The sequence below is a fragment of the Aythya ferina genome (genome assembly GCF_964211825.1).
Source record: "Aythya ferina genome assembly, chromosome: 16".
Lineage (NCBI taxonomy): Eukaryota > Metazoa > Chordata > Aves > Anseriformes > Anatidae > Aythya > Aythya ferina.
The window spans coordinates 11,967,758-11,991,989 of record NC_140315.1 but is presented as its reverse complement, the minus strand read 5'-3'; the positions used below and the strand labels follow the sequence as shown (position 1 = coordinate 11,991,989).

At 45.9% G+C, this 24,232-nt stretch overlaps 1 long non-coding RNA gene across 3 annotated transcripts; it reads right to left on the bottom strand.

Moving 5' to 3' along the window:
- Nucleotides 1–1,801: 1,801 nt before the first annotated feature.
- Nucleotides 1,802–23,976, bottom strand: LOC311445687. 3 transcript variants are annotated; one of them, XR_014698580.1, is made up of 4 exons: nucleotides 23,834–23,976; nucleotides 22,646–22,758; nucleotides 15,624–15,733; nucleotides 1,802–2,266 (listed from the first exon to the last, which is right to left on the bottom strand). It is a non-coding gene; the product is annotated as an uncharacterized lncRNA (long non-coding RNA). The 3 variants fall into 3 exon arrangements; XR_014698581.1 differs by lacking the exon at nucleotides 23,834–23,976 and adding an exon at nucleotides 23,596–23,631; XR_014698582.1 differs by lacking the exons at nucleotides 22,646–22,758; nucleotides 23,834–23,976 and adding an exon at nucleotides 16,570–16,602.
- Nucleotides 23,977–24,232: the final 256 nt, after the last annotated feature.

Sequence of the window (24,232 nt, the reverse complement as noted above, 5' to 3'; positions counted from 1 at the left end):
CTTAATATAGAGGGAAAATGAAGGTATAAGAAGGGTTATTGAATGTGAAGGAAAGGCTATTATTAAAAAAAAAATAACAACAACAAGTCAGAAAGAGAAAATAAAATAGATATTTCTGTGAATGTAAGTAGAAACAATTACTACATGCAGTAGGATTTTTCAAAACCCTTTGGTCACTTGCTATATCCAGAGCATTTTCCTGCTGTGGCAGGAATGTTCCCTATAGCTCGTGATCCAATTTGCCAGGCAGTTTTTCAATGACCCATGCAAGACACCAAAATACTCCCTACATGATTATTGCACCACTTCAATCTACAAGATGAAATCATATAATTTTCATTACAGGGAAAAGCCTCCATCCAAAGTGGCTTGCTTGAAGAAGCAGCCAAAAGGAATAGTTTATTGCTTTTGCTGCTATTTTAAAACATATAACCTTGATTGTTTCTAGCTCAGTACTTTCTCTTTTCCTTCTCAGTATCATTCTCAAAGAAAAGCTGGTTTCTTCGTCCACTGCTCAAACCCCACTGTTTTTTCTTGTTTCCTGCCTGCTGCCTCTCTCATGTTAACTCAGCTTTTCATCAAATATATTATTTAGGAAAAACATAAACCAACAGAGCATACTCCTCTCTTTTGCCATGTACTTGTTCAGATTACTTGCCTGTTAAACTGATAGGTTGTCCAATGCACCATGGATTTTCCCCCAAACCTAAAGCAGCCATCAGAAGAGCGCAGCCCAGCACTTCAAGCCCTTGGCTCCTCACTGCGGAGCCTCAAGCCTCGGTCCCACACTACTGACCTCCCAGCATGTGCCACCGTGAGACTAAGGGAAGCTCTGCTGGCACTGGGGCTGGCTTAGCTCAAGCCCCAGCTGAGGGAAGGCAGTGAGCAGGGGCTGAGGCAATTTGCACCAGTCCAGTCTGCGATGCTGCAGCAGGACCCATGGCACCAGCCTCCCTCAAAAGCCATTCCTAAGGCTCACAGCTCATCCAGTGTGTGCATGTGAGTTGTGGCGCATGAAATTTCAGGATATAGTTCACAGGCTTTTGCCCTTGTGCTCGCTGGTCTTCCTCATCTCATCTCCCTTTTGTGCCGTGGCATCCAGCTCCCAGACAGACTCCCCCTTTCCAGATATGTCACCATTCCTCACTAAAAAGGCGCCCAGAACCCCCCAGATTCTTCACAATGATCTTCCACCCTGTGGGGGAATTTTTCTGTTTTGGTACAGATTAAATAAGAGCATGTTTCCTGACAGCTCCCACCTCTTCAGCCTTCTGTCCACGTGTCCCACAGTCCATCAGCTCGCACGGCCATCAGGCCCTATCCTGGTTACTGGAGGAATTGCATTGTTAGAGGTGGCAATGACAGAGCAGGAGCAGCATCTGTACCCTGAAAATTATGTATGCAGCAGGTAACTCCACGGCCCTCGGTCTGGGTCCCAGCACTGGCTGTGTGGCAGCCCCAAAGTTTCCAGATGTGACAGCCAAGTTTTTGCTGGGAGCCTCCGGGACAGCCAGCCGGAGGCAGGTCTGCGTGCAGGCACTCGTGCTCGCATTCCGTCTTGGTAAGTCAAAGGCAGAAATGACTCCAATTTGATCCTGCTCACAGCATTCCCCTGGGTCAATGGATATCAAGATTTGCTTTGTTGAGCATCAGGGAAGAAAGCCTGGGCTTTGAATGCTACCTTTATATAAATGTATAAAACCAAAAACACAGCCGTGGAGACATGCACATTCACTTGTTTTCCCTGCAAACTTTAAAGTCATCACAACACTTTTTATATGTCAAATTCAAAGGGCAAAAGTTTGCCGTTGTTTTATTTTTATTCCCTCTTATTTGATTTTGTATTTCCAGCATGATACAAATCACAGGCTTACACCAGGATATAAGCCATAAAAGCATTGCCTCATTACACACACAAATGTTTGGGATTAAAATTATAGGCTACTGGCACACATAAGAGGCGGATTATAATTAGTACCTAGACTTGCGGGTGATGAATCACAACAGAGTATTTTATACCACCAGCCTTGCACTATGTAGCAGGTCAAAAGCTAATGATCCCAGCGATGCCATTCAGCACAAGTGCTGTGAGGCCGGATGCCTGTGTTGTCACATCTCAGCTAGCAGGTGACATTGCTGCTTGGACTTTCCAGGAAAGCAAAGGTGGGACTTGTGAAGGGTGCTAGACAGGCTGCTCCAGGGCACAAAGGTGAAGAAGGTTTATCTCCGGCTGCTGCATGTCAGGAGGGATGAAGCAGAGAGAAATCTGAAAAAGAATAAGGAAGGGATAGCTATTAGTGCCGGAAATTTTTCAGGTAAGATGGTTCTTTGCAGAAAAATCACCATCTCTTGAAATTGGAAGTTTCTACAGGAATTGCAGGCCTTCAAGGATCAATTTTGCTGGGAAGGAAAGGGTGACAGATGGAGCGGTGGGCACGGAGATTGCCCAGCCTCCCTGGAGCATCCACGTGGGCTGGAAGGGAGGGACTGTCCGGTGACTGACCAGATGGTTCTCCAGGTTCTCCAGACTTCAGTCCCCCTCACCATGAGGTAATTTCCAGATAAAGTTACTGAATTTAAAAAGAGAAACATGAGCAGCTTGCTCCATGTGATGACAACGCAGGCCTTCCAGCATGTGTTCTCTCGTGGACTCATCTCCACGTGGACCCCCTTAGTATTTAAATATTGCCCACAGTCACTGTCAGCCTCGCCACACCGCTGCTGTTTCTATGTATTTCTCAACTGACTGACCAGTTAAGAAGCTGCAAATTCTGTTTAAATGCATAATTCCCTTTCTGAAAGCATGCTGCTCCCAACACCTACATTTAAAAGCACAGCATACACACCCGTGTACGTGCACGCAGCCACGTGTCCTCACGAGACACACACACACCCGAGGGAACATGTCAATTACAAAACACCCTGCATCTCATCTGTCGATAATTCTGCCCTCCAGGGAGACACATGTGCTGACAGTGAGACGATTATGAAGGTGATTGAGCTTTGAGACGTATTGTTGCTCTGCTCAATGGTGCTGATTGGCAGTGGTGATTAAGTGACTCAGGCGAGGGGAAGTGGTATTCAGAGGCTGACCAGGCGGAGCATGGATGCAATCAGTTTAAGCGTCTGAGGATAAGTGCTGGTTTTCTTCCTGAACAGCACTGCGATTCGGAGGAGGATGGCTGGCTGTCTCCCCGCCGCTGTCCCCAGTGAGGATACATGTCCTGTGAGTTCGGATAGGAGCATCAGGTTGGTTATTTGCCTATTTGTTGTAGTTAACCAGTCTCATGGCTTCAGGGGAAATCCTAGGTGCTCTGTCACTACCTCCTAAACATCAAACTGAACCAAACTTTGGAAGGTCAGAGAGGACTTTGTGTAATTCCATCTCCTGCCATGGTCTGCAGGAGCCGGGCCTTGGGGCTCCTGCTTTTTTCCAGCTCACTCGCTGGATTCTCTACACAGGCAGTCTCTGGTTTGCAGCAGTGCTGGAAGTGCCCGTTTGGTAGGGAGAAAAGAGGGCTATTGAATAAAATAAAATAATAAAATAAAATAAAATAAAATAAAATAAAATAAAATAAAATAAAATAAAATAAAATAAAATAAAATAAAATAAAATAAAATAAAATAAAATATGACCACCTGAGCACTGACCAAACCATAAGATTACACACTCATCCTGCAAAGACATTTGATTTTACATTGCTCCTCTGAGTTATACATGGCGGCATCTGAACCCCCTTCTCTGGCCTGGAAGAACCCCATTTGCCACGTGTGAGGGATATGTGACCATACAGCACGTGACACCAAGCTCTGGGCAGAGAGAGACCTGGTGCAGCAGCAAGCACACAGGCCCTCCACAACCCTTGCAACATTTCAGAGCTGACTGCCTCCTAAATCCTTTCGCAGTCTCCTCATTTCCTGACCAGCCTTATGGTGAATTAACATAACATAACCATCCACGAAAACCTCAGTATCCTCAGCATAAACCAGTTTTCACAGGTTTTTTTTTTTTTCTGTATGGCCACAGAAGCACAAGATGTCCTGTGGCCATACAGAAATCCCACTGTGGCTAGGGGAGGAGTAGTTTCTGCCTCCTCTCCAGAAAAAAGTCCCCCTTAAGCCTCCTTTTGCTGTAACATCCCCACTCCTGTCAGTTGAACTATTAACATGGGCGCCCTTGCACAAGCAGACTTTGCACCCCTTCTGTTGCAGAGCTTAAATATCCCCATAAATATCTCCATAACCAGAGTGAGCTGCCCTCAATGAACCTGCCTTCTGCCTTGCAACCTTGCTCTGTATTTGGTCTGCTGAAGACCTCGGTTGTCTGTCCTGCTGGTGACCACTGCCAGCATTTCCTTTTGGCAAACCTTGTTCCTCTGTATCAGTAGCTGTGACAGGGACTCTGCAGGGTCACCTTCTGCATCTCTGTCCATCAGTCTTCAAAAGCAACCTCGCACCAGAGTTCAAACAAGACCTTTTCAAGCCCAGATGGGCCTGGAGAGTGCTTTAAGGACTTCATCAGGCATGGACAAATTTGGACATTAGTTTAAAGCCTGCAGATAGGCCCAGTTGAAGCACCCTGGAAAGAAGACCCTATCCATCCACTCTCATTGACAGGTAAGCCAAATGAGATTAAAAAAAAAAAGAAAAAGGAAATCATTTTTAAAAACCACATTATAAGCAATTCACTATTATGCTTATATTATTATAAGCAATTTGTATGCACCTGTGTGCATTCTTGATCACCCTTTTTGAAGTTATCAGAAGTTGAAATATCTGTCTTTGCTTTCTTTTTTTTGAGGGGAAGCTGAGATTGTTCACTTCCATTGTCAGAACACAGCCATTGTCAGTTAGACACAGCCATTATTTGAATGAATTTTCCTTTTTTTTTTTTTTTTTCCAACATTTCTTGAAAAGAATCAGGACCTCCTGCTGGGGTCTAAATTAATTGTAAGCCATTGGAAAAAATACTGTGCACCAGCATGAGACAACTCAAAGGAATCAAAGCAAGCAAAGCATCTGGATACCCATATCAATGCGCGGTTGTATAAACCAACGACATGATCTCACTTGAGCACTGCATTTGGTTTTGATCATACTGTCTCAAAAGCTGTACAGAAAAAAAAATAGCAGTATTTGAAAAAAAAAAAAAAAAGCAGAAGTAATGGCTTTAGAAGGACCTACATATGAACAAACAAAACCCACAGGAATCTGGAGACAGTAACATCTAACAGATGAAATACTGGAAAGGGACACAGGAGGTCTGGGTTCTCTTCCCCATTGTCTTTCACAGACTGGATAATCTCAGAGGAGTTATTTTACCTCTTTCTTCCTCAGTTCCCCCTTCAGTAAAACTGAGGAATAAATGACTTTTTCAAACGACATGCTCTGAAGGAACTGTGTAAGAAACCCTCTAAGACAACAGCTACTGATACTTAACGTGCACATTGGCACCACCTTTTTGGCATCTCTTTCTCTGCAGTTTCCTCTTGCCCCCTCTCAAAGCTGCTGGCCACCAGCAGTGATGGGTTTCTGACCTGAGGAAACCATTTCTCTGATCCAGAGTGGTAATTTCTACCTGCTGTGGCAAATGTTTACTGAGCTATGGAAAATATCAAAGCTATAAGGGTGAAAACAGAGAGAGTATTTATGCAGAATATGATACTCCAAGGAACAGCCTTCAAAACAGACTTCTAATTTAGAGAAGAGTGTCAAATGCCCAGTAGGTTTACTGTATCATGCATCAGATTTCCCTTTTGCAGGTTTTAATTCATGACTTCCCTCATAAGGCAGAAAACAGATTAATTATTTTAACAATTGCTGACTGTAATTAGATCATCACAGCCTCAGCTCTTCCCTTGGGTATGACACAGCCACCAGAGCAAACCACCCAGAGCAAAGGTGACCCAGGCCTGGTCCCCAGAGGAGGGTGCTGCTTGGATTGTCTTGCAGTGTAGTCAAGAATTAACCCTCCTCACCCCATCGTATGGCCACGTACCTTCATTCCTAGTGCTGGGAGAGGAAGATGTTGATCCTCAGCCATAGCTCCAGATTTCATCTGAGGCAGAGAGCCTTCCTCAGGAGCCCACAGACTACACCCTGCCCTACATTTTCTTAGCATTGCTTCGAGGTTTCACTGCAAGAGAGAAGGGCTCTCTGGAAGGTCAGCCAGCCTGAGTGAGGTTAAGGAAGGATGGGGAGTTTCTGGGGTGCAATAGCACTGATTTAGGATGGAAACTATGTCCTATGCAGGGCAGTTGCTCACACATCTGCCCTGCTAGGCACCCACATCCTACATGTTTGTCATCTTAAGTGCTGGGAGGAGGCAGTGGAGAAAGGATGAGCAGAGAAGTGGGAGCCTCATGGAGAACCACAGCCCCTGCAGCTCCCAAAGAGCACTCACGTAGCTCTCAGGACTCGTTACCAGTGAGTTCCTCTTTCTTCCTTTTCCTAATGTTCGCTTCATAATTTGCAGAAGCATCGTCTTTCAGAATTAAAATGTAATTAATGATTTTGCTGTAATGAAATTAATAATTAACTGGAAAGACATTTGAACCCTTTGTTGAACAAAACTCACTAATATTATGATGTATTGGGACTGTCTGGGCTAGTCTGTGTCTGAAGCAGCTATCCCACAGCTGGCAGGGAGCCAGGGGCTGCAGAAAACATATTTTCTTCCTGTCAGAGCATTTCTGATGGACTTCTACAGTGCAGTAGCAGCCCTGCTCACAGGCACCATCAGATCCAGATCCTATCAAAGACAGAGAAACAAAAGAAAAGGTTAAACAAATATGGGGAGGAGGCAACAGCCCCAGCTGGCTAGCTCCCCACCAACTTGCTGTCATTTGTGGGATGCCCAGGTGAGAGAGTTTTATAGAGAACTTAGAGAGCTTCCTTCAGAGGAAGATGTCTATCCAGCAGAGTGACACAAGGGACCACCAGGACTCTGGGACGATGGGTTCCTTGAACTGGTCACAACGGTACTGCACACAGGACAGGGAAGTTCTTTTGAACGGGAATATTTCATCTGCTGGAAGCACACAAAGTACAGAGGCTTGAACTGGGAGAATTTGTGTGGAAACACATAAAGACCTCAGACTCAAACCAACTGACTGGTGGCACAGGGCCTCTGCCACACCACCTCAGCCTGCAACTGAGCGAGCTCTGTTCTTTGGTGTTGAAGCATCTTAAACTAAGGTTTTAGCTTTTCCCCGAAGCCAACTGAATTAATCAATTCCTCCTCAGCATTGAAATAAAGCTCTTTTTCTGCTAGGTGGGTCAAAAAAGCTCAATCTATTTCGACTGTTCTGTTCCCATGAATTCTATTACAATACGTTGCAAAGGGGAAGATTACAGAGAAGGCAGAGCCAGCGGCATGCCTTGCTTTATGAGGGGGAAAAAACACACACACAATTTATTTTTCATTGCTTTATGATGAATATGAATTCAATTACATGCAGAGGAGAACTGCAGTAGTCAGTCAGAATTATACTCAGCTAGTAGCGAATATAATGGCTTTTAACAAGGAGAGCTTATCATCAAGGCTCAGACAAGCTTGAGTCCCTGTCGCACCTGATGAACCTGCAGAAGGGGACAATGGCTATCAGAGCTGAGGAGTCATCTTTCATCTCCACAGCTTTATGAGGGAGGGGAAAGGGGTGTTAGAGCAAGTCTCTGGTCATTGCCAGCCCTCAAACCATGCACATCAGGACCATGGCACCAGGGAGCAGAAGGACCAGCCATCAGAACATGTACATGTGCAACAAAAGCAACACAGAAATGTGTTCATTTCCCACTCTGTTTCTCTCATTTTTCCCACCAGACAAAATACGTTTCTCTCTGCCCCTGGTTAACATTTCCAACAGCCTGGTTAAGCTCTGCAGAGCTCCCAAGCTCAGCACCCACGTGTGAAGAACACAGTTCTGCCACTGTTCAGCCAGGCATCTGGGTCACCATGCCCCCGTGCACGAGTGCACCTCTTGCTCTTCACTTACAGTGCTCCAGTCACTCTAAAACACCAGTGCTGAAGTTATAAGTTCTCCCAGGAGACCCTTTCAGCCTTTCTAACCAGGCCATGGTGCTCCGGCAGCACCAGCAGTTCTCAACAGGAGAAGTCCTCGAGCAGCTGCGAGGAGGGACAGACGAGTGCCACACACCGTGCGTTCATCCCAAACATGGTGCAGGCCTCCCAGGTTGTCAGTGATGCTTGTGCTGCATCGATGTGCCCAGGTTTTCCACGTAGCTCTCCCATTGTTTCTCGGGGTGCTTAGCAATTCTGAATCAGAAAAGTGATGCTAATGCAACAAGCCAAGCACCTTTCTCCAGCCTTCCTCTGGGAGCAGGCACGAAAGGATTACGCATCTTTAAGCAGCTCTTAATAAAGAAGTCCTAAAGCAGCAAGTCCATCCGATCTGGCATTGCTTTTATCTGATAGAAGCCCTCAGCAGTTTGGGCAAAAACATACACAAATATGCTGCCACCTGGTAAACCTGGAAGGAGAGCTTGTGCTTCGTGGAGATGCAGCCCTCACAGCGTTTCCCAGAGGATGCTGGTGGACTCAGGCTTCCCGGGAGAAGCTGCTCCGCCTTTCCTCTGCATAGAGAAAGTGCACACAAGGCCTTCCTGTTTCAAAAGCCAAACATTATTTCTGGAGCAGCCACCTGGGAAGGGCTGCTAAAATCTTGCATAATAATAATAAACATTCCAGATTTGCTCACTGATTTTCATCTGAACATTTCATGGACATTTGTGTGTTAGGCTTCACATCTTCAGTGGGGAAGGCTGGTGTTGCTACTCAGAGACAGGAGAAAAGAGATGCTGGGCATAGCAATTTCTGGCCAAACCTTTGACAGATTGGATCCCATACAAAATCCCAGCTTCTGTTCTCCTTCATCCCCATGTACCTGCTCCTCATTGCTGAAATGCCTCATGGCAGCATCGTGGCTGTGAAACAGCGACGGCTCACACACGCTTCTCAGAAAGTATTTGGTCCTGGAGACACTGTCAAATTTTTGCTCTTGCAATTTAAGGAATAGGGTGTCTAATGTCATTTCCATCCAGGTGGGGCTGCCTAGCCCAGGCCTCCCAGCTATGGTGTAAGTGGAGCTGGGCTCTACCATGAGGGCAGGGATGGTGCCGGGGATGGAGCTGGGCTGCGGCATCCGACAAAACCTACAGGCTTGAATTCTGCCATCTGCTCACCAGGCTTGATTGAAAGTGGAGGAATTATAGTAAATTACCTGATTACGTGAAGGCTGACAAATGATAGCAGGTATTACAGCCAAGGCTGAATGAGAGCTTGGCCGTTCCTGACTCTACAGGAGGAGTGGGAGTTTTGCCCTGGTAATAAGCTTTGCAAGTTTCTTCTCTTTAGAGATTTTTTTCTTTTTTATTTTCTTTTTCTTTCTTTTTCGTTTTTTTCTTTCCTTTTTTTTTTTTTTTTTCTGAAGATGGAGAAGAAAACATACAAATTGCACATAATAAGTAGAACACACAGAAAAAGAGCCAGCTGTACTCACAGATGTTACAATACATCTAAAGGTGCTTCTCTATTTTCTCTGCTCTTAGAATAGGCTGTATACATCTGATGAATAATGCAAGAGATTTCCTCTATAGAATTAATAGCGCACAGCACTCATTGGCATGCCTTTAATTGCACTCAGCACCCAGTGGGCCTGGGAGGGAAGTCAGCGTCACCCTTAGGTAATCCCAGTGGGTGCCAGCCACCCCAGTCCTTCACACCTTTAATGCCCTGCTAAATTTTTGATTCAACAAAACCAAAATCCATGAGCAGCTCTATGAGCACTCCTCCTCAGTGAGGGCAAAGCTTGAGTTAAAGTCAATTGATGTTTCACATTTCAGTTGAATGCAACCAGTGTTTACAAATGTTGTTTGTAAGGAAAAGACTTTGCTTAATTAGATGGACTCAGTCAACTTAATTCAGGCATGGCAATACTTCAGGTTTGCCTTTGTGCAAATTCACAGAGAGACAGAGCATTTTACTCACTTCAAGAAGAGTGACTTAGAGGTAGATCTGACTCTCCCAGTCTACAAGATGCACACGAACTATTTATTCTGTCTCTGTTAGGTACGTACTATTAGCAGTGCAGGTGGTGTGCTTTCCAGTATCACATACACCACGCGAGCATACAGATCAAGACAGGAACCCAAACTTTTCCCAGAAACAAAGGCACAGAAATGTATCTGTGAAGCTTTGCAAATTAGGAGATTAAAAGAGGAGTTCAGCTATGCTGAATCTGAAAGCAATTCAGTTTTTGGGAAAAAAGGGGGAGGGGAGGGGAGGTAAGTGATGGCTCCTTCCTGGTCCATCCAGTGCTGGCTCAAACAACCAGACAGCAAGAGGCAGCAGAGAGAGAGTTTTGTGCAAAGAAAAGGTAAATCAAATGTGAGTCATAGGCAAGTGTAAGAGAACATTGCAAACCCCAGCTCCCATCCATCAGAAAACTTGATTACCTTAATGTGTTTTGTTTAGAAAGATTTGTACATACATAAATCAAAACGTTTTGCTTTGCCTGGTTGATCTGTTGCAGCAGCCAAGCAGCTTACCTGCCCAGCCTGTGCTCTCCACCCCAATGCCATCTCCGTCTGTTGGCTATCTGTCCTTCTGTCCCACCCAACAGCTCCGGGGCCCTTCTTTGCACCCCAGGGGCACAAGAGCCCCTGCACTGTCAGGCAGCAGGAGGACAGCACAGAGCATCTGAACCCCAGCTCCCGCAGGCACTCAGCCAGCTCTGGCCGACACAAAGAAACACCGAATTAACTGAAAATGACATGTTTTGATTTGGCTTAATATGCCGGGATGGGTCGATCCGGATCCGCTAGTCAGGAATGATGTGTTCCATTTAAATCTTTTTGACAAAACAGAAACATCCATGCGCTTCCTTTAAAATCATTTTTTTTCCATGGAAAAAATTGATCTTCTTACAGAAAATGCATTTTCTGTATACACAAACACTTGAACACCTCTAATTACAACACTGGTGAGTTTGTTAACAAACTTCTTGTGAGCTGTAGGGCCTGAGTCTCGATTACTATAAAGCCATTTTCTATCTTCTTACTTCCTGCGACTTAAGAGCCATACAATGGGTATAAAAAGTAATTTTGGAGAAGCATTCAGAGCCCACACCCAGAATACCTTTCTGTCTGCAAACTGACAGGCACACACAAAAACAGCTGTACACAAACGATGCCGCACAACCTGGCCCCAATCCCCCAGCCACGTGCAGCTCTGCTGCTGGAACCCCACACGTTTCTCTCATTTTCTTATTTCCTTTCCAGGTGTCAACAAAAAGCTCAGAAAAAAAAGGAGTGCCAAAGTTGGAGGAAGGGGGGGAGCTGCTGTAATGTCTTAAAATATAAATATACTTTCCCACTCCCATGATGACTAATATATTTGTCAACTGGTCTTTATGGGAAAGTAGTAAAGAAGATTTCCAATGCCTCGTAGAGACATATATTCCCAGTGAAGAGCAAACTTTGAACCAATTTTTGATTTTAAAATTATTGAGAGGAGGGATTACCACAACCAAGAATAACTGTATGTGAAAGGAAATTGATTTCTAGCCTGCTAATAATTTATTTTACATTCTTCATAATCATGCTCCAAAAAGCATATATTCTGCAGCAATAAATAGTTCCACAAACTCTCCTCATTTACTCTCCCCACAGCATCCTTTGGACTTGTTTAATTTCATAGCCCAAGGCTGCTGTGGAATTCAGGTGAATTTAATATAGTGCCTGTTAGAGATGACAAGCCATCCAAAAGTCACTGTTCCCCCTGCCAGTGCAGGGTATCCTGCCAGTGATGGCTCCCACTGCTCTCCTTATAGGAAGCTCTCCCCTGCTCCTTAATGAGCTTTTTAATTTGGACTTCGTCTCCAGCATTCAGGTGTTTCCACACCCAGCCCGTGTTTCCCTCCCAAGCAGGATGCTGCTATCTCCTCTGGCTTAGAGATGCTGCAGAAAACTTCCCCAGTGATCCTCATTCTGAATTAACAAGGACAGGAACTGAATTTTTGAAAATAGGCAAGCAAAACAGCAAGAAACAACACAAAACAGAACATGATCAAACTGAACCAGAATGAAAGGCAGTGACAGTGGCCATGAAGTTGGTCAAGCTGGTCAGGTTGTGCAGCCCTGTCTGTGCTGTCCCTTCCCCCAGGTGCCCAGAGCTGGATGCCACCTTTGGTAGAGTGACACCACCTCTGGACTGCTCAGAGGAGTCAACTCTGCAAGTTCTAGGCACCACATTAAGGCAAATAAACAACAGCAACTGGATGAGCCGTCTTACCATATCTTTTTTTCTGGTTGATTTTTTCTATTGAGTTCCGTGAACTACCAAAGGTGTACAAACATTTATTTCCTCAACACAGAAGGGAAACTGAGGCACACACTAGCTAAATAAAGTTTTCCAGTCAGTGACAGTAAACAAGCTTCACACTCAAAGACACAAGAAAACTTCTGCCTGAAGTCACTGGTTCCTCTTTACACAATCTCTTGTCTGTTGAGCAAACTGTCTTAGCCCTCTGGGCAGAAAATCTCAGGACTGAAATACTCAGTGAACGTTGAGGACTGAAAACTCATGTTAAATTTATTGTTAAATATATGCCAGAAATAGAAAATGGACGGTATTTAATGATGATTCTTAATTCTTGGCTTTTAAAGCAGCCCAGGGAAGCACTGTGGGATCAATAGGAAATTTCCTGACTTCCATGTGAAGTCACCAACGTTACTGTCCTATCTTTGCCTTGTTATTTTTTAGTCTTTCTTCAAAGCCATCTAACATATCATTTAAAGGAGATAAGAAAGAATTGTATTTAGTTATCTTATTTACCGAGTACCTTTGAGCCTCAACCTCTTTGTCATGACTCAAAACGGTGAAGCAAGCAGCTAATTAGGGCTTTCTTCCTCCACTTTGATTCATCTGCAAAGCATTCAGCCACCTGCAATATTGGAAGCAAGAGGGCATTCACAAAGAGGAAGAAAATTGTCCCCAGACAGCTCAATTCAGGGTTTAAGATTTCTCTGACAAGAGGATAGATAGCTATAGCAATTCAGAACTGGAAAAAGCCCTCCTGGGACATCCTGACCAGGGGCTGTGGACAGAGGCCCCACAGCGTGTCCTCCTCCGTGTGAGGCCCCACAGCATGCCCTCTTCAGCTCCGAGGGGCTCTTGCCTGGGAAGAGCCAAATCTCACCTTGGGGAACAAAGACAAATCTCACCTTGGGCAACCCGCTCCTCTTCCCCATGGGCTGTGTCCTGAGCATCACCCTGAGCTGTGCTCTGCCTGCATCCCATGCCTGGGAGACTTGTGCAAGGAAAGAAGGGCCCCTCATTTGGCAGACAGACCTGAGGACCTACAACATTGCTACTTAGCTGGGCTTTCAAGGACTCAAAGCCAGATTTGCTCACAGCCAGTCCATATAACCTTGAAGAAACTGCACTTCCAAGCTGCATCTGCTCTGAAGTGACAGACCACCCCAAGACGTGGCCAGATCCCAGCCCCAAGGACTGTGCTCTTCACTTGGAGGGGATTTGCGTGCTCACCCTCTGATTATAAGGCAGATGGGCTGCCGGGACCATGCCTGACCCCACATACCTGCTTTGTCAGAGCCACCAGATGGCTGAGGCTGGGGAAATAAAATGGCCCCAGGATCCTAAGCAGATCTTGTTACCTTCCACCACAGCCACTGGGGTTTGCAGCACAGCCTGCCCACAAGGGCACTGTGGATGAGCAGATTTGAGTTTGGGAACACTGCAGACTGCTGTTCCCAGGACAGCTGAGCCAAGGTAAGTGTTAACATAGCTTCTGCACTTTAATTTATGTCTGTAAAATGAATGTTATTCTCAGGGGCTGCAATAAGGTTGTAACATGCTTAAATACTTCATTAATGAGGGCTCTGTAAGTACCACAGAGACAAACAAGATTTTAGAGGGGAAGAAGCCTTTGTGCTTTCCCTTTCTCCACTGGGGAGAATTTCAATTCACTGTCCAATTTACAATTGCTAGCAGAAAATTTTGCACATGGAAATGGATTTGCTTGCACTGTTTGTGCCTCCATCTAAATGTTTTTAAACTTTGCATCTTGGGAAGTCATGCTTTGGTGGATTCCTGTTCTTATCGTCTCTGGGTTTGAGGGGGATTTTCTTCATGTGTTATCACATGTTTCTATTGCTTTCATCAGGAACATGACCATGCCATCTCTAACAAATATCTGTAAATTCACACAGCACATCAGTCTACCAGACAAAGCATTTGCAGTCTGTTAGAGAAGCGAATTTTTCCCTAGTAGGGAAAGGGACATCATGAATCCATACGAGTCTTGTTAGCATGACTATTTGTATTCTTTTTAATGCGGACATTCATATTCTTGGGGCTTTTTTTGAAGAGAAAAGGAATGAGAAAGTGAGACCAGAGGGATGCATGAATAAGGCTACCATGGAGCCACTCCTCCGAGCCTTGCCATCAGGGGCTCAGCAGTGCTGGGGAAATGGAAGTGAAGGGCAGCTTTTACCACCCTTCCTCATTTGGCTCCTGCTATAACTTAAAACCACTTCCAGGTTTCTTTAACTGCTAGCAATAAATAACCATTGCCAAATGCCACACCGCCATCCAGAATATGTCCCCTTCACCCACTTTGACATGCCAACCCCATTGGTTTCTGCTTTAAAGTCCCCTTTGGGACCTTAAAAGTGAGACAAAAGGGGTTGGATCTTTCAAAGGTCTGGTCTATAATGGCTGTACAAAAATCCCAAGCTATTTAAGCTATCGTGCTTAAAAATAAAATTGGCTCTGTTTTTTGAAGTCTTCTTAAATCCTCCTACTCAGGGAGAGAAGATAAAAATATCCCACTGCACCTGGTTACCTTAACCATTTCTAGCAGCCACTGCTTTCTGAAAAGAGGTGTTTCAAGATGTCCCCGAAACTACTATTGCCTGACATTTCACGGGTTGCATACTTTAGGATTTAGGCAATGTGCACCAAATCAGAGAAAAGGTCAAGAACTTGAGGCACTTGTGTCCGATGGAGATGCAACTTGTGTCTCACTGCAACTTTCACCCCTTTGGTTTTGCTTCCACAAAAGCCTCTTAACTCATTTCCTTCAAGGGAAACTGGTTCCCTTTCGACTGCTCTGTTGTAGGCTTGTAATCTCAAGCAGGCCTCTAAAAATAAAGGCATGACCCTAACATCTGTGCCACTCTAATACCAGCAAAAGCAGGGCTCGAAGTTCTTTAAATCAGAGTCTCATTCCTTGGAATAAGGAGGATCGTCCCTCTCCGGTCAAAAGTCACAGCTGGCAGATGTTCAGTTTTATCCCCTTTGGCCATTGGCAGTGGCAGATTCAGAGCTGCTACAAAGTGCTAAGGCTCTGCACCAGCTCTTAGCTCTGGGAAATACCGGCTGTCTGCTCTCATTCACTCTCTCAAAGCAATCTTTAATCTTCCCAAAGTCCCCTTCAGGCTCCCTGTTCTAAGGCTGCATCCAGAAGAACGTCTTCACACAACTGCGAAGTCCAAAGTGCAATGCAACCTCAGGGCACCGAGTGAAAATGTGAATATGAAAGATTAAACAAATAAATAAATAAATAAATAAATAAACCTACCACAAAACTGATGTGACTACCAAAATCTCCACCCATGAAGACACTTGATCTGCTCATTCCTTTGAACACTGAAGCCAAGAAGTCCCGTGCTTTCTGCCCTCATCCTCTGCCTGCAATGAGAGGGAGAGGGTCTGTGAGGTCCAAGAGCCTGAATTATGGAAAGCACTTGGGCACACCTTGCACACACCGCAAACGCTTGCCTGAATAAGATCATGCCATGAATACTGCTACCGTCCTTAAATTTAAGAGCTAAATTGCTTTGCTTCTTTTTCTGACAGGCCCAGCCTCAGCAAACCCAAGGCAGACATGCAATACAGAAGAACACATTTTTTAAGCTGATGGAAGGCAAAGGAAATGCAGTCAAGAGCTAAAGGAAAGTAGAGAATAAGAACAGGGAGAAAATTGCAAGCTGACAGATCTGCAGGTGAAGTACAAGCCCAAAACAGACCTCAAAGTACTGACCAGATCGTTGGAGTCATATAAGGTGAGACAGAATCAGCAGAGATTTCATTACTCACAAATCCCTCCAGATGCCTTAAATAATTTGCAGCAAACACGGGGACATAAAGACCAGAAGTCCCATTAGGAGGCACATGGAATTGCTTTTGTTCATTAGGGTGAGTCACACAAAACACATTATTACATAAAGCGGGATGTCTCATTAATTACACCAGTCTGGGGGCTACTGGAAGAGCTCCGGGAGACTCAGTCCTTGTCCCCAGCATTGCAGAAAGCCCCGCAGTGCCTCTCAGCACTCCCACCCCAGCTCTGTCTCCCAGCACCCTTGCTATGACCCTGCCCATGGGTGCCAGTGTGCATTTCTCCAGCGAGGTCACTTTTCTCATCAGCTGCCCCCCGAGGACACGAGTCTCCTCGTGCTCACCCCATGCAAGCAGGGCTCAGCTCCAGCCTGACACTAGCAAGGGAAAACCCACCCTGAGCCCACCTCCTGCCAGCGCCGTCAACACGGAGAAAATAACAGACTGAAGGAGGAGCTTTAACAAATATTTTGTTTGGAATAAGGAAGCAGCACTGCACTGTGGCTTTCAGGGAGAAGGGAACTGGAGCATTGCAGCAGCAGCTGCCAGTGTTTGCCCACGCAGGCAGGCGGTGGCTGTGCCTGCCAGCTGCAGGAGGCACCCCAGGACCCACATTTCCCTACGCAGGCTGCACGCCTGTGAACAGCCACGAGGGCCAGCCCTGCTCACATGGACAGCAGCGCAGCAGGGTGCCATCCACCCCAGTTCTGTCACCCACAGGTATCTGAGTGAGCCTGAATTTCAGGAACAAAAATAGAGGGTTGCCTAAATCCCTCCTACCTCTGCAACAGGGAGAGTTGTTACGGGAGGCATAAACCACTTCGCTTCTCCACAAACTTGGTCTTTAAAAAATCTGGGTCATCCTGTGGAAGCCCCCGGCAACTCCAGGGTTATGGGGTGGACTAAAACCACCCAGACCTCTTCAAGTTTCCTCTCTGCCATCCTACAGCTTTGTAGGCAGGGCTGTGCCGGGTGATGGATACTTGTACCCTGCAGTGATGTGAGTCAGAGATCAGAGACACGAACGGGAATTAGATTCTGCTGTTTGGCACAAAGGAGGATCTTATGAATAAGTCAGGGGATCACAGAGATCTGCACCAACGCGACCGTCCTGAAAAGTATTGAGGCCTATATTTGATTGTATCCAGAGTCCACAGTACGGATGTTACCAAAATACTGCTGCCAGAATATGGTGCTTATTGCCTGCATGGAAAATACGGGATTTATTGGTGGGGAGAAGGGAAAAGGTCAGGGAATATCTTCACACATTTTGCTAACAGCTAGTCACTGTGACTATATCAATATGCAACAGCAACGACAGGGACAGATGATCTAGAACTCCCTGCATTATTAATATCTGGTGAAAGATGAGGCAGCTATTGTGAAAAGTATCTGTTTGCATGTTTAATATACAACGCTCTAAACCTCAGTGCACTGCTACAGATGATGCTGTTTGGAAACACAGCTAACCTTTGGGGAAGTCCCACACTGAACAGAACAGGATATATTTCCTAAGTTCAAGCACTCCTACATGCTCTAGGCTTGGAAATAGGATTGTTAAGAACAGGGTGGGGGAAAAAGAAAAAAAAAAAAAAAAAAAAAAAAAAAAAAAAGTGGATTTGGGGAGAGGAAGAGAGAAAAAGCAGTGACAAATGCTGATGCAAAATGAAGTAGAAGCAAAGAGGTGGGAAATGAAGGTATGGAGACAGTTTCAGGTCTGCCCAGACTCTACCAACTCCGTCTGTCATCCAGGTCAGGATTTCAGCCCCCATGAGACACCCACCCCACAACACAGAGCAATGCTGCACTACATCCCACACGTGGGAAGGTGCCTTCTTACTCCCCTCTGAGCCTCCAGCTCAGTAAGGCACTACCCACTTGTACACGCCTTGCCCAAGATAAGCAGTTCACCCCAGCACTTTATACACCAGAATCTCATCCTGTCACTGCCTGAAAAAGTCTATATAAAGCTCCAGTTTGGCTTCTGGAAGGGGCTTGCATCCTCTCTCTCAAGCTCAGCCTCATGACAAATAGAGGAACAAGCAGTGGGTTCTCTACAGCAACAGGGGTGCAGGAAGGAAGGACGGGGAGGTGCAAGAAACCAGGAGGTGTTTCTCCTCCATGTCCCCCTGAAATTGCACCTGATCATGGTAAGGTCCAAAGAAAGTATGAATAAGGCAGAGGCAGTGCCCTAAGTCCTGTAGTAACCAGTAAAATCCCAGAAATACTTTATCCCAAATTCTTTAGCATCAAGTGACTAAGCAGCACATGTAAAAGTAAGCCTCAATGCTCACAAACAAGGAGTCCAGGAGACATGGGTTTCATGGGTTTCTTCCTCTGCTGTGTTAAGCTTAAATAGAATTATATGGTCTTTAGTTTACCTTGCCATGCAGGCACATTAGGCATGGATTTCTCTAAAGCCAGAACATCACAAGATACCCAAACAACCTTGTCATTGCAATTTTTCACAATTTTCCTCTTTTGTGTATATGTGAGCTCTGACTACAGCAAAATTTCTTCTCCTCAGCCCACTGCCATCTGGAGCAAGGTTCAGACTCAGTCACAAGTATAATGGAAAAGGATATTTCTGGGGAATGGTGGGAAGGTTAATTACGTGAATGCTTAGAGCTGGTGATCTCTTTCATCATCTCACTGGGATGCTCTGATCTCCGCTGTATGATCTGGAAACAACAAGATGAAGTAACTGGGAAGAGAGCAAGAGCTTTGAGATCTGATCAGTATTGAGGTAACAAAACATCAGACAACATGGCAGGGAGAGTAACCCCAAGTGATTTCCAGGCTGGAATTGTCCTGATTCACCCAGAAGACTGGAGCAGACTCGAGACATCTGCAGATCATCATCTCAGCAGCTGCAGGGACTCTGCAACAAACAGCTCTGGGCCAGCTCCACTCTCAAGAGGACAAAAACAAATGGTGCTCAGATGGGTTAATTCCAGGTTGTCTGTTAGGCTTCACAGGGAATACCAAAACCTTAATTACCAGGGTTATCAGAGGATGCCTTGTCACCTCTCGCCATTAAGAGACCAGGCGGCACCCATTGCTGTGCACAACTCAGACATCATACCAGCTTCCCAAACTGCCCTCTGGGTACAGGCTGGATCCCTCTGTGCTGGTTTCAGCAACGCGTGACATCTTCTTGAATGGCTTCAGCTCTCTGACAACATCCTTTAGCCATTTTAGTGCTCTTTGCTCTTTCTCCGCGGCCCTGGCTTTGATGGCTACACTCCTCCAACACTGCACTAGGCAGAGACCAGGAAGGAGAAAAGGAAGAGATGCTAATGCCTTTGCAACCCCGTGTCAGACAGCATGTTTATTTCTGCTGGGCTTGGCTGGAGGGGTTCGGATGCTTTTATGTGACTTGACATCCACACCTCAAATAATAGACCCTGCATTCCCCAAAAGGACAGAGACATATCATTTCCTGATGCTATTTCTAGCGCTGTCCAGCAGACACGGCTGGGGAAGAAGAGCAGCTGCAGCTCGGGTGGCTTCACAAGCTGCTGCTGGCCTGCCCGTTCCAGGCAATGCCTGTCAGGTCCGAGCAAGCTGGGCTCCCGTAATCAGGCAAAGCTGTTGTTTCTCAGCACCTCACGGTCTCTTGACTTTTCATCTTGATTAAAGACTACACCGAGCGACAGAATTAGCAAGGCAGCAATCCCAATCCTTTTGCTGCTCCTGAAATCCAGTCGCCTGCCCACTGCCCACGTGCTCATCCTCCGGGCTACCAATTAGCGGCACCAGCTGCTAGCCTGGATGCCAGGGCCAGGAGCTATTAGTGCACAGACCATTAGCTTTAAAAGGCATTTGGAACTTCTGAATGTATTAGGGTTCGTGTGACTGACGTACAGCACAGCCATATGTGGCTCACTGATTTTTCTGTCAACTGTATTTTCTCCAAAACTGTGTTGGGTTATCAGAGCATCCTAGGTGGAATACTCGTGAACACCTCTTACCAAGCTGGTTCAGTAACCACATGCAGTTGAATACTTGTTACCTGCTTTAACTAACTTCCTTGGCACCTTTCTTTTGAGTTAGGAATGGTGATGGGTTGCTTGAAAGGTTGAATATCTGGACTCTATTTTTAGCCCGATCATTTGCCCAGTTAATGGTTCCAGGGAGGTCATTTCATTTCTTTATGCTTCAGCGACCCCATCTGTAAGATGGTAATGATGAGCCTGTACCACAGGGCTTTGAGATCTATGCTTGTGAAAAACATAATAAAACTTCAAATTGCCATTACTGTCTAAAGCCAGGGTGGGCAGGAAGCCCTGTGGGTAGCAGTATCTGAATGGAGCTTTTGCAAATCTGGATGCTAGGGCACCAGGCCTGGGCTCCACCAGTCACCTCAGCGATTGTATTGCTCCATGCTGGGCACAGCTGAGACTTACTGGGTGCTGCTGGTGTCACCGAGCCCCCAGGAGCATCGGGACCAGCAGCCCATGTCATTCACTGCCAGGAGATGATGACAGAGGGTGCTTTCATTACACACTTTGTGGCTGTCAATCCATCACCACAGCAAGGGGCATCAAGCTACTGACTTTGGGTCATCTTCCCCAGCCATTGACTTTGGATCATCTTCCCCCAACTGCCTTCATCTTCACAGAGGCACTGGGTAAGTCACAAACACCCCCCTTTTCCTTACCCACATCAACTGTCTCATCTCTTCCCCAACTCCGCCGCTGCCACCTCCCTGCCTGGCCTCAGTCAGTGTTCAGGAGGGATCCTGCCATGTGGGACCCACTCATTGTGAAATTAATAGCTGCTGTATGACACGCCAAGACTGGGGCTGGAGTTTACCTGAGCGTGCTGCTAGCACACCACTTGCATGTCATCTGAAGCCAGTGCCAGGAGAGAGAGCCAGGGCGCCAGGCTGTGCACCCAGTGGCTGTGGGACCTGGGCAGACACAGGTGGAGGAAGCCCATGAGAAGACCACCTGGGTCCCCAGGACACTAACCCCGACCCACAGGGATGAGCCAGGTTGCAGACCAGAGTCTTGACTCTCTAAACCAAGTTAAAATCAGACTGTCTTGCCTGCTTCAGCCCAGTGCCATCTGACCACGGGGCCATTTTCCCATTTCTCTCCCAGCTTTTTGTTCAAAGCAGAGCTTTCATGGAACTTGGAGTTCAAATGCAAGATCTCTTCAAAAGTCTCTGAAAAGGATTTCATAATGTGAAGTTCTGATGAAATTTTGAGGTCTTCTTTCTTCATACAGCTGGCAAATACCAGCAAAGGTCTTTTATGATTTTTTGAAATGTTTTAAATATTATTTCCCATAGCTGGATTCTTGAAATGCAAACATTAGATTAGTAACATTCAAACTGGTCTTTTTATCTCAGGTCTGTCAGATTTTCAGGCTCAGGACAGTTCTTTTGTCATTTGAATGGGCTCTTCCTTCACTAAGAAACGCAAGTCCCTCTACTTACCCAGATGGCTTCCTCCTCCAGCCTAGAATAATGTATTTAAATTTATCCAATGGTTTCCATGAGTCAGATTTCCCATAACTGGACGGTTTCAAGCCATCCTCTGCTCCACCTGCTCAGATGTTAAAGCAACCCTCTCGCTGGCTCACAACCTGTACTTGGTCACTGGGGCATGATCACTGCAGGGCAGGGAGGGGTTTTTGGCTGTTGGTCTGTCATGCTGCAGCTCTAGGGCAGCTTTACGCTCATGTAACCCACAGTCTATAGCTTGGTTCTTTGAAGTCCTGGAGAGAACCACAGCTTTTAGAAACTACTTCTAAGGTTTCCTTCTTCTGGGGAAGAAGGGTACATCCTGAAAGCAGTCATTTCAGCCTCCTGACCAGAGGGCTGGAAAACCACACCTTCACTCCACCCCAAGCCTCCATCTCCAAAATAATTCTCACCAAGCCACTCTTCCTAGCCAACAGGAAACTCATTCAGTAACCACAACACGCAACAACTCCACAGACTACATAAACAGATAATTTTCTGGTTTGGACAACAGGAAAGAAATGCAAATCCTTGCATACTGATGTTCCATCATTTGCCTACCCTTCTTCAAGACAACAGGCAGTGATTTTAAGTAGCATATAAGTGATCAAGACTCCCTTCATTACTGGTGCTCACTAGGACCTGAGGCACTCTGCTGCACAGACCATTTTGAAAATGCCACCTGGTGCCTTCCAACTCATAGAAGTCCTCCTGGAGCACATATATTTTTGGATAAAAGCATTCTAAATGATACTGACATTCAAGAAATCCTTTGAAATTGCTGGCAGGCATGAGTGGTGGCTCATCATAGCCTGGAGCAGCTGAAAGCCAGACACAGGAAAAGGAGGTGAGGGAGGATGCAGTGAGATGAGCAGGCTCAGAGGGAATGAGGTAGAAGAGGAACAAGGATGGATAGGTTTTAAAGCTGCTATGGTGAGCTGTTAGATTGGTTTTAAAACATATATTGGAGTTCAAGAAGGAAGAAGATAACTGAACTAGAGGATACTGACCTGCCATCACCATGGGTTATTCCCAGCCAAAGAAGTCGCAGACATTTGAAAACCTTACTCTGCTCCAGCACAGACCACACGGGGCACCAAACGCACAGAATTCAAGCAGGAACCTGGCTCCAGATAAGAAAAAATGATGACCAGCAAAGTCTTGCTTCAGTAGCCCAGCAACATACATAGTACGGCACAGTTCACTACAGCTTGGGTGGGCTGCCTCAGCCACCCTCCCCAAAATCAAGTTACACAGTGCCTAGAAAGAGAAATGAAGGGGAGATGATACACATTGCAGAACTAAGCCCCTTGTCATAAAATATAACATCAGGAGGGAAGATTGGCAAGGGCAAACCGGCAAGCAGTTAATTACAGAGTAAATTAACTCTCCAACCATGTACATAATCAGACAGGAAACATTATAAGCTCAAGCCAGCAGTTTCAGTAACAAGATTTTGACAAAATTCCCATACATCATCCCCAAGCTCAGGCGGTGAAGTTCTGCTTGAATGTCTCAAAATGGAGCCATGGGGGAGCATCATGTTCACCAAAGCCCTCGCAGTTCGTGGGCTGTGAGCTGTAAGGAACAGACACCACTGAGCCAAGTGCAGGAGGGAAATAACACCTCCGAATTCACTGCTAATTGTCAGAAGCATTTCACAACACACCCCTATGCCCTAGCACCAGCACAGAGCGGGGGCTGGGTTGGCCACGGATCAGGGCTCTGATGGGAAGATGACCCTGGTGTCATTTGCCACTAAAGCTGTAAGAGGAACAAGGCAGAAAAGTGCCCAGTCTCAAGCTCTTCCCTAGTAAACATCCCACAATTTGAGACATTCCAGGCCAGATTTGAATTTACAAAAGCCTGTGAAAACCCACTAGAAAAAATGACTGCTGTAAACAGATAAATAATAAGCCTCAGCAATTTTCAAGCTGGGGGGAGGAAGAAAAAAACCAACCCTCAGTGGAAAGTTTTCACAGCTCTTCTGTTCCTTGGTTATCCACCTGTCAAACAAGAGGATGTACAATGCTTCTGGGTTATCTTTTAAAAACACATCATGACCACAAAGCACAGAGAAGCACAGCTAGGAAGCAGTGAATCTGGATCCCACACGAGGGTGGTGAAGGACCCCAGAAGAACAGGGAGAAACTCTGCATGGCCCATGCCCAAGAACCGAGCAAAGAAAAATTTCTTGCCTGAGAGTCCCGGACCCTTGCTGGGCGCCAGGAGCAGGTGCTGACTTTGGGGTCCTGCAATTCCTGGCTGGGGCTGGAGCTTCCACCTTCACCCAAAGCAGGTTGTGTGCCAGGTGACAATAGGCCCTGGGATGGAGAAAGGACAATCAACACATTGTACCAGCTTTAAAACCACAGCAAGGGTGAGAGGAGGCGGGACGCACCCAGGAAAGCTGAGGAAATCCTGAGGTGATGGGAGACACCTGCAGCCCTCTGGTACACTCCGGGAGGATGGGTTGTTTTCTCACAGCAGCAGCAACACAGAACAAACAAAATAAAACAAAACTAAACTGAACTAAAATAAAATAAAATATTTTGGGGTTTTACTAGTTGAGAGGAAATATACTCTCTTTTGCTTCA